This window comes from Strigops habroptila, chromosome 1 (genome assembly GCF_004027225.2).
Source record: "Strigops habroptila isolate Jane chromosome 1, bStrHab1.2.pri, whole genome shotgun sequence".
NCBI lineage: Eukaryota > Metazoa > Chordata > Aves > Psittaciformes > Psittacidae > Strigops > Strigops habroptila.
In genome coordinates, this window is record NC_044277.2 from 126,581,927 (window position 1) to 126,591,446 (window position 9,520).

Genomic DNA, 9,520 nt, shown 5'->3' on the forward strand with positions numbered 1-9,520 from the left:
TCTCAAACTAATGTATCTTATAACATTTTTATCAGGAATTCCACTTTATGGTTTTAAAGCATTGAGAGAGTAACTTAATATTATTGGAGTTGGATTGGTATGCCTTGACATGTGGTCAGGCAGGTGTACTCAGAAAAAAGTCTTGTCAGTTGTTTCTCTTGATGGTGGTGATAGGCTTAATGATTCTATGTATTCTTTCAACCACATTCTCAAAATATTTATGAGACCTTTTAGGAGGTTTCATTATTTTTTTCTTTGAAGGGCAGTTTCTTGACAGACATTGAACTCCAAAGAGCGTCTGGGCCCCCTTGCCTGTACAGAATACCTCAGACTCACTCACCAGGTCTAATAATCTGTCCTTCATTGTCTTGTTTTCCTTCCCAAAGAAAATTTTAGTCTTGATTGCCATCTGGCCACTAAGTAATATTTTCGCATGTGCTGTCTAAGAAATGGATTCTAGGAATGTACCAGTAAGAAGGCACTGAGCATCCCATCTACTGGGTGAGATACATGTTATTTCTGAAAATTAAGTACAATATACATTGTAATATCGTGCCAAGGCCACAAGGAAGCACCATGATTCAGAAAGTAATTTGTGTCCCAGATTGCATTTACACTCCTGCAACAGTATCCCTGTGAAACTCTATAGTAAAAATGCTGTAATTTTCAATGGTGCTCTTGGGGCATTATAAGAGTGGCTTGATTAGTGTGTGGGAAACTCCACAGGTCTTAGAGATCCCAAGACATACTCATAGACAGTGTAGGTGAAATGGCACTCTGGAGCACCCCAGTTTGGACGAACTTTAGTTGCTAACATACATCCATGAAGATATTACTGCAAAGGCATGTTCTGACCCTCATATCATGCCACATTGTCTTCAGGAGTAATATGTCTTTTCTATAACAAGCTAGGTAATAGTAAATTTTTGTTCACTGGGTTGTCCCATCAATGTCAGAATGCCAAGTAGGACAGACAGTTTGTGAGCCATAGGATAATTCCATAGAATGGTCTCACTGGGACTGAGAAATACATCAGCAGACATGACTGGACATACTGTGTGCATGCCCCATGTTTAACAACAGAGAACTGCTGTTTAAGCACATGGCATAGACTGATAGCGTTTTGCACCCTTGCTCCCCCTTTATAGCATTGGGCCCAACATTCTGTATTGACAGATCTGATGTTGGGAAAGAAAAAGAGGAAAAAACCTAACTCATATTGAAAACAGTATCTGTCCAAGCCTCATTGGTGCACTAGGACATGTTCCATTTCCTGGTAAATATTTTCAAAATTGCCATGCTAGAGTAAGAGTGCAGAAATTGTAAGAGAAGTAAACTTTGTGACCATATGTAAGTTTGCAGACATCTGGTCTAGTTCAACAATCTGGCCAAAGCACTCATGAGGAATATTTTGTATTGACCCAAATAAGGGCTTTAAAGTTTGCTAGGAATTACACAGATAATGTTTGATGCCATAAGGCTTACCTCCTCTGTCAGTGTCAAGGCAAAAAATATTCAACAGGTGAACACTATCATCCCCTTTTCTTTCCTTAGAACATGTAAAACTCCCCCTGACAGCTTGGGCTGTGCCCCTTGGTACAGGTTAGGTCTAGTCTTCTTAGCAAGGCCAATGGATTCTTACAGAGAGTGGTCAGCTGAGATCTTTCTTATGTCAAAATCCAAAGTAATGATGGAAGAAATTCTAGGTTGAGCCAGAATTGGAGTCAAAAGGAGTAAGCATATTTTTTTGTGCATGCAGACCAAAACTGCAAGAGCAAGTGTTCCCCATGCCAACATGTGTCATCTGCCAACTCCAGGGACAAGGAAGTTCTGGAAAAAGACAGGTAGACAAAAGGTACAGGAGTGGTTTTCCCCAAGTTTCTCTTCTCTTTTTATTTTTTTTTTTTTTTTAATCCCACCGTCTTGTGCTACAAGGACATAAATAGTTAGAATAAAACGAAGTCCATTTATGGTTAACCCCTGGACACATAATATAGGCAAAACAGAGGAGCAACAGTGATAATCACATGGACCTTGTCAAAGCCATTGGAAGTGTTTGTGGATAACTGTTGTGTCCAAAAACCCTCTGTGCAGACTGCAGTTGGTCATAGCTAAAGCTGTCTGGATAAGTATATATCTAATGCCTCCTAAGCATAATTAGGTGTGGACACAAATAGGTAAAGACAGGACATTGGGACTTTGAACTGCTGCTAGAATCTGGGGAATGCGTAGAGTCATTAGAAGAATTAGATCAAGCATTCAAGACTTCTAAGTAAAAGAAGAAGCATGGCAATCAAGTTTTCAAGATATACGATCTTTTACAATTCATTCCTTGTACTTCAGATTATTGCTGTTTTCCTATTAAAAAGAAACTACTGTAGCATTCCTCAGTAATAGATCCCAGTAGTGCTATTGTAATGTCTTTAAAAAAATGGGAAAGAAAACCTTTTTTAAAATAGTTTTATGCCCTTCTTTACATGTAATTTTTGTATTATGATCTTTACTACTATTTATTGCTTTACTATACAATTGCATTGACTTACTGTTCTGGCACTGATGAATTGGTTCCCTTTTTTCCGATTTAGACTAGCCTGCTCTTCAAAAGGTGCAAAAATTCAAAGAATTCTTACAGTAAAAGGAATCTTCTAATGTTTTGGCAGTCATGGTTTTATTGGCATTTCAGACTAACATTTCTCAACTCCTTTCATCCTGCTTTGTTTAAACCAAAGAAGATCTTGAGAGGTAATATCCTGCTGCTCCTTTGTTTAAACTTATTCCATGTTTCCTTCTGAATGGTGGTCTGTTTTGTCTTGATCTAAAACAGGATAAAGGATTATAATACATTGACTTCTGGTGAATACTTCCTATTCTCTGCTCCTCTCCTAAGAAGTTTCTGCTTGGTTATCACAGAGCCTAGAGGCAAAACTCTAATTGCTTGAATTAAAACTTTGCACTGAACATTTTTTCATTTGCTCTTACTTTAAGCAAATGCAAGATACTATAGAAAACCTCTAGAACCTATACTTCCAACTGTTACTATAGTACCATAGAGAAGAAATACTAAGAACTTATTTTCTCTCCTGGTACCACTTTGGTGTACCTAAATGACAAATTTAGTGTGGCATTGAGTGAGAGTTCGCATAGCTCTTCTAATTGCGAATGTGTTTAGTATGATGGACATCTTCCTTCAAAGTTAGCTATTCAGCTAGGACTTGCTTTTTGTCATATTTTATTCCTGCACACCATCAGAAACATGTATTCTGTCTGATAGAAGGCCAGAAGAGCTATGGGCAGACATAAAAAGAAAAATTTAATCATCATGAAGTCCCCTGTTTGTTTTCCCTTATTACTTCACAAGAGGTACTGGTATGGGCTCAGTATCGTGAACTAGTACAGGTTTAAACTAGCAGCAGAATGGAGAATGTAGAAAGTACAGACAGTTTTCAGTGGGTATATAGTCTAGATGTGGAACCTTGATAAGCTTTTTTTTTATAGTTAACTGACTAAAAACAATAGATCTGAATCTGTTTTCATTGATATATTTATTAGCATAAAAATTCAAACCTGGAAGCTTGTTGAGTTTTGCTGATTTGTTCCTTTTAAATACAATCTGCTTTTCACTGAGAAGAAATGGCAGCAGGAGAGAAATGACCAAATGAACAAGCATGCAAGCTAAAAATTATTGGGTTTTATAAAATTTTCATACACAAAAAAATCTCAACAGAATTCTTTAAGAACTGTGTTTTTCTGAAATTTACTATGCAAAATGGTTTGTCCTTTTAACCATCTCTCTTTTTAGACATTTGTATATTTTTAAAACTCATCCAGCCATTGTCTATCACTCACTGATATTCCTAGGTTGCAGAGTACAACAACTTTATAATAATTCAGGAACTTCACTGCAGTAGAAGTGCACAGACATTGACACAACAGTCATAGAACAGATTAGAGTTGATCATTTTACTAATCTTAAATCAATATTATTTTATATGACTCAGCATAAGTAACTAAATTTTCTCTTTCTTGGATTTCTGCTTTACTTCTCTTCCACTTTTTCATACATTTAAACCTAATATTTCAGTAGTAGGTTTAAAATTCAATACAATAGTATTTCCATATTATTTACCATTGCTGCTGTTTTGAAAAAGAGTTAGTAAAGCTATTTACAAGAGATACAATTTTCATTAGCAAATTGCTACATAGTTTTAATTTATTTATTTTAGTCAAGTCTTTTAAAAAGAATCCTTCCTGACTCACACAAAGTGTTCAAGTGTTAAAAGAGGTGAGCCTCATTTCTGTGTACTATCAAACATTACAATAACGATATGAATTAAATTAAGCTTAGAATTAAGTTAGTAAGATCTCACTGGGTTATTTGTGAGGGGAGAATACCCAAAAACCTCAAAACTATTTATCTGTTTTCCTAAATGTGAAGACATCATCTGGAAATACTTTGCATTCTATGTTAATATCAGTGAAGCTGACACACTGGAGATAAGCTGAACCCAAAAACTGGGAAATGGGATTTTAAAATTGCAACAATTACTAAATAGATTTTAGAGGACATATAACGTTTGAAACTCATGTTGCATATAATAAATATGAACTTTTTCCAAAATATTATTTTAATAAATGGAGTCATTTGTAAGCACATCTTGTGGAAAAGTATCCACTCCAGCTGTCTTACAAATGTCATCCTTAACCATTTCATTTGATGGAGATCACAATCTAGATTCCTTATCTGCAGAATTCCTATGTATCTTTTGAAGTAGCCTCTTTTTTTATATTCTAGGAATGCTTTGTGTGGTGGTTGTTGTAGATGAGAGCCATGATAGAAAGATTTATATGAGCATAAACTGCTCAAAAATTAGATGTGCTTCATACCATCTCTTTTACTTGACAGACTCTGGATGCCTGGTTCACAGGAAGACAAAAAATCACAATTTTTCCTGTCTGATTTCTGATGAACAGTGTTGATGAAACCCCAGGATCCTAAAGCTGCAAATGGCACAGAAAATCAGGTATTCAGGTAATATTAAAGTCTCTGTATAATGTTACCTCATTCATAGTTACCATTTCAGTCATGTTTTTTGAGCAGGGAATATACATTGCCAACAATACATGCTATCAAACTGGGATTTTTTTAAGTGGTCATGATTTAAACCCAGCCAGCAACTAAGTACCATGCTCGCCTTTCCCCTTCCCTCCTCCCCAGGTGGGACGGGGAGGAAAATCAAAAGAATGTGGAACCCACCCGTTGAGATAAGAACAGTTTAATAGCTAAAGTACAATATGATACTGCTACTACTACTACTTATAAGAGGAATAACAAGGAGAGGGATATAAAACTAAAGGAAAAAAGGAAAAAAAGCCCCAAAACTAACCAATGAACAGCAGTGATACACAATACAATTGCTCACCACCCACCCACCGATACCCAGCCTGACCTGAGCAATGATCTTCCCTTCTGAGTGACTCCCTCCAGTTTATATACTGGGCATGACGTGCTGTGGTATGGAATATCCCTTTGGCTAGTTTGGGTCAGGTGTCCTGTCTCTGCTTCCTCCTGGATTCCTGTGCCCCTCCTCACTGGCAGAGCATGAGAGACTGGAAAGTTCTTGACTTAGAGTAAGCACTACTTATCAAAAACTAAAACATCAGTGTGTTATCGACATTGTTCTCAGACTGAAGCCGAAACACAGCACTGCACCAGCTACTAGGAAGAAAATTAACTCTATCCCAGCCAAAACCAGGACATAAGTATACAGGTTCTGATTTTGTAACGATCTATACGAGTAGATGACCAGGCAGAGTGCCAGTGCCTTATCTAAGGCTGTCTATGCAAAGGAATCTGTGGGGTTTATTGTAGGAGTGGGGCCGTATGTAGATGTAACACCATTCATGGAACTCCATGTTCATGTCAGATGGAGGGCAATAAGCCATAGGATCCTCAAAGGTAAAACTTTGATGTTAAGTCAGAATAGCTTCAGTCTATTCCTTGTCACTGATTTTTACATTTTCTTCATAGCAAGAGAGTGTAAGTGCTATCTTACCATGGTACTTGCAACTGTTAGTTTCAAAAAAATGTGTTTCTACTACTACTCCTACTACTTTTTCGTTTGAAGTACTAAATTTTGACTTCTCTGCCTCCACCAGGAGCTATATCCCTTGGGAAATACTTGTCAAATGTATGAGATCTATCATCTTTCTTAAAAGAAGTACACTGTGAACTTATGAATAGTACATCAGAGAGCTGGGACACTGCTGTTATTTAATTATTAGGGTGACTAAAAACTAACTGACATTTTTTATTGATTTTCTACTCTTCTGCACATATAGAAGCCAAGTGAAAAAGAACGCCTTGATACTCATCAATATCTATGTCTTTTTAACATTAATATTTGCAGGAATTATTTTAAAATCAGCCTAGTACATTTCCAGATATAGGTATAGACCATTATAGATTTTATTAGCACATTTTCAAAAAAGCAATTGAAAGTATAATGGTAAATGCTGCCTTTTCTCCGTCAGAAGCTTTGAAGACTCTGCATCTCCTTTAACAGCATATCAGCAATTAAAAAAAAAACCCAAAACCCCTCCATTTATTAGTTCTCATTCTACAAAGATCTTTGTGCATCCATTATGAAATGCGTAATGGATGCACATACATATGGAATGTAAAGAGTTGCTGATAGCATATGGATTCTCTATGGAGGGCAATTCTCTTATCACGTGTCATCGTTTCTGTTTCTTGTCATTATAATTTTAGAGCCTCTTGCATAAAAATTGTACTGCTTATTGCTGCTGAATTCAGCTCTTACCACTTCTTCTTTATCATCCAGTGACATAAACCTTTTTAAAAAATGTCATCACTAACATGTCTGAGGGACAGGACGCCAACCATAAGGACCAGGACAGGCTCAAGAAGTGGGCCGATGTGAATCTTTAATGGTTCAGGTGCAGGGGTCTACACCTGGGCTGGAGCAATCCCCAGTATCAATATGGGTCAGGGATGAAGGGAGAGTGCCTCTGAGGAGAAGGATTTGGGGGTACTGGTGGATAAAAAGCTGGACAAGAGCCGGCAGTGTGTGCTCACATCTCAGAAAGCCAACCGTATGCTGGGCTGCATCAAAAGGAGTGTGACAAGCAGGTCGAGGGAGGTGATTCTCCCCCTTTACTCCCCTCTTGGGCTCCCAACACAGGAGAGATGTGGATGTGCTCAAGCGAGTCCAGAGAAGGGCCATGAAGATGATCAGAGGGCTGGAGCACCTCTGCTATGAAGACAGGCTGAGAGAGTTGGGCTTGTTCAGCCGGGAGAAGAGAAAGCTGTAGGGAGACCTTATAGTGGGCTTTCAGCAATTAAAGGCGGCTTATAAGAAAGATGGCGACAGACCTTTTAGCAAGGTCTGTTGCAAAAGGACAACGGGAGATTCAAACTAGATATAAGGAATAGATTGCTTACAATGAGGGTGGTGAAACACTGGGACAGGTTTCCCAGAGAGGTGGTAGATGCTCCATTGCTGGAAAGATTTAAGGTCAGTTTGGATGGGGCTTTAACCAACCTGGTCTAGTTGAAGATGTCCCTTTACAGGACATCTGTTATTACAGATGGGGGGTTGGAAACTAGATGACATTCATAGGTCCCTACTATTCTATGATAATCTTTGTGACAAATAATCATAATATCATAAAGACATAGTTTATATGGCTTCATTCTCTGTAATTTGCATTAGGCATAGGATTGGAACTTTTGTCCCCTGAAGGAATCTTTTCACATTAGGAACTTGGTTTTCCTTGAAATATACTTTGGGCTAGTTTTACTTTCATGAGCGTTTAATTATTCAAACAAGTGTTATGCTGAATCAACCCACTACATGTGCAGGTCACTGGTAGCCAATGGGAACAAAGAAGTAAGTGTTGGATATTTAATTAAAAGAAGAAAAAAGGCACCTAATGAATATAGAGAAGAAAAAAGCAGCTGGTTTTCACATTTTTAGCAATATAGCAGGTATACAATAATGAATATTTGTGATTTCTGCTAAAATATATTTTAGAATCTCATTTAAAAAGAATGTCAGGGGTTTTGAGTAGTTAAAATGGTACACTGAAACACAGAAATCCTCTTTGTTTCATTTTGCATTGTGTGCTGAGTTGTCTTCATGTCTGAGAAAGAATGAAATAAGCAAACCCAAAAAGCAGCCAGCATAAACTTACTGCAGTTGTATGGTTCTACTGTCAGACTGCAAAATAGCTCAGCCACCCTCATTTTTACCAATTCTCCGGTATTGTTTCCCAGTGAGTATGTATGAACTATCTAACTTTCATGGCTGCTGTCTGCAGTGTGCCAGGTTGCATGGGGAGTGCCAGAACAGTAAAGGCTGGAGATATGGAATAGTCTCTGGAGGAGAATACTGCTGACAGTATTTACACATCTTTGAAGTATTTGCCTAAGGCGATAGCATATCAGCATGTGTGACTGAAGATAACACACACAGGGGAGAGGCCAAAGTGCTAGGCTGTAGCAATGAGCTGTGCCCTATGAGCCAAAACGTCCCACAACACCAATGTTGCATCCCAGCTTCTCCCTGGCTCTGTGGAGTACCGCATGCCAGACAGGTGCCCACAAGTCTGACCAGCTGGGGATGGTATGTGTGATGACAGAAAGGGAGGAAGGTCCAGGGATTTATTTGCTGATGGGGCCATGAGAAATAGGAGCTGGGATTCTGTGGTGTAAACCTCATAATCTGGGTGTGAGATTTGAGGGGGTTGCGCTTGCTACTTCAGAGTCACAGAACAGCTTGCCCCCTCCCGTCCCCCCCATCTAGTTGCCCTCATGTCATATCTTGATTTATAATGGTGTCTGGTGAATACTAGAAATAGTATAGTTAGCACTCATGCGGTACAAGTATACAAATGACTGCCTTTTTTATGTTTCTTGCACACGATGTGTGTGTATTTTGGAGAAATCTCCACAGATAAACCTCTTTCAGACTAGTGTAGAAACTCTCTATCACCTTTTTGTCTTTGTACTGCCCTCCTACAGCCGTGAGCTTGGTCCTAACTGAGGTTTGGAGGAGAGATCCTACTTTAAAACTCTTCCTCCATAGAGAAGTCCATATCCTTTGAAATGCCAAGGTCAGTGGCCTTCCAGATTCGGGGCATTTTCTGAACATAGTAGCTTGATCCTTCATGACTTTGAACAAGGGGACCCCAGCTGAGAGTGTCTGCCTTCCCAGAAGAAAGAGACACTGAACTCAGCATCATTAGAATCAGTCCTTGGATAATTGTCCGGTAGCCTGAAGGTTTGTGTCACATTTTGATATTGTTACACTTTTCTTGATGATTTTCTTGACCTCATTACTCACTTTTTGTAGAATCAAAAATGTGAAATTTGGTTAATTTAGTTATAAAATGTAATAGAGACTAATGATAGAATTCTTACGTAAAAAAAGAACAAGCAGCTGAAAAGTAAGTAAATGTTCCTCAGGGTGTCTGCAATTACGCAGCTGAGAAGCACTGC

At 38.4% G+C, this 9,520-nt stretch overlaps 1 long non-coding RNA gene across 1 annotated transcript; it reads left to right on the forward strand.

Annotated features, from left to right (window-relative positions):
• The first annotated feature begins 1,757 nt into the window (after positions 1 to 1,757).
• Positions 1,758 to 5,025, forward strand: LOC115609956. Its single transcript, XR_003992059.1, has 4 exons — positions 1,758 to 1,855; positions 2,586 to 2,742; positions 3,272 to 3,360; positions 4,904 to 5,025. It is a non-coding gene; the product is annotated as an uncharacterized LOC115609956 (long non-coding RNA).
• The last annotated feature ends 4,495 nt before the right edge of the window (positions 5,026 to 9,520 follow it).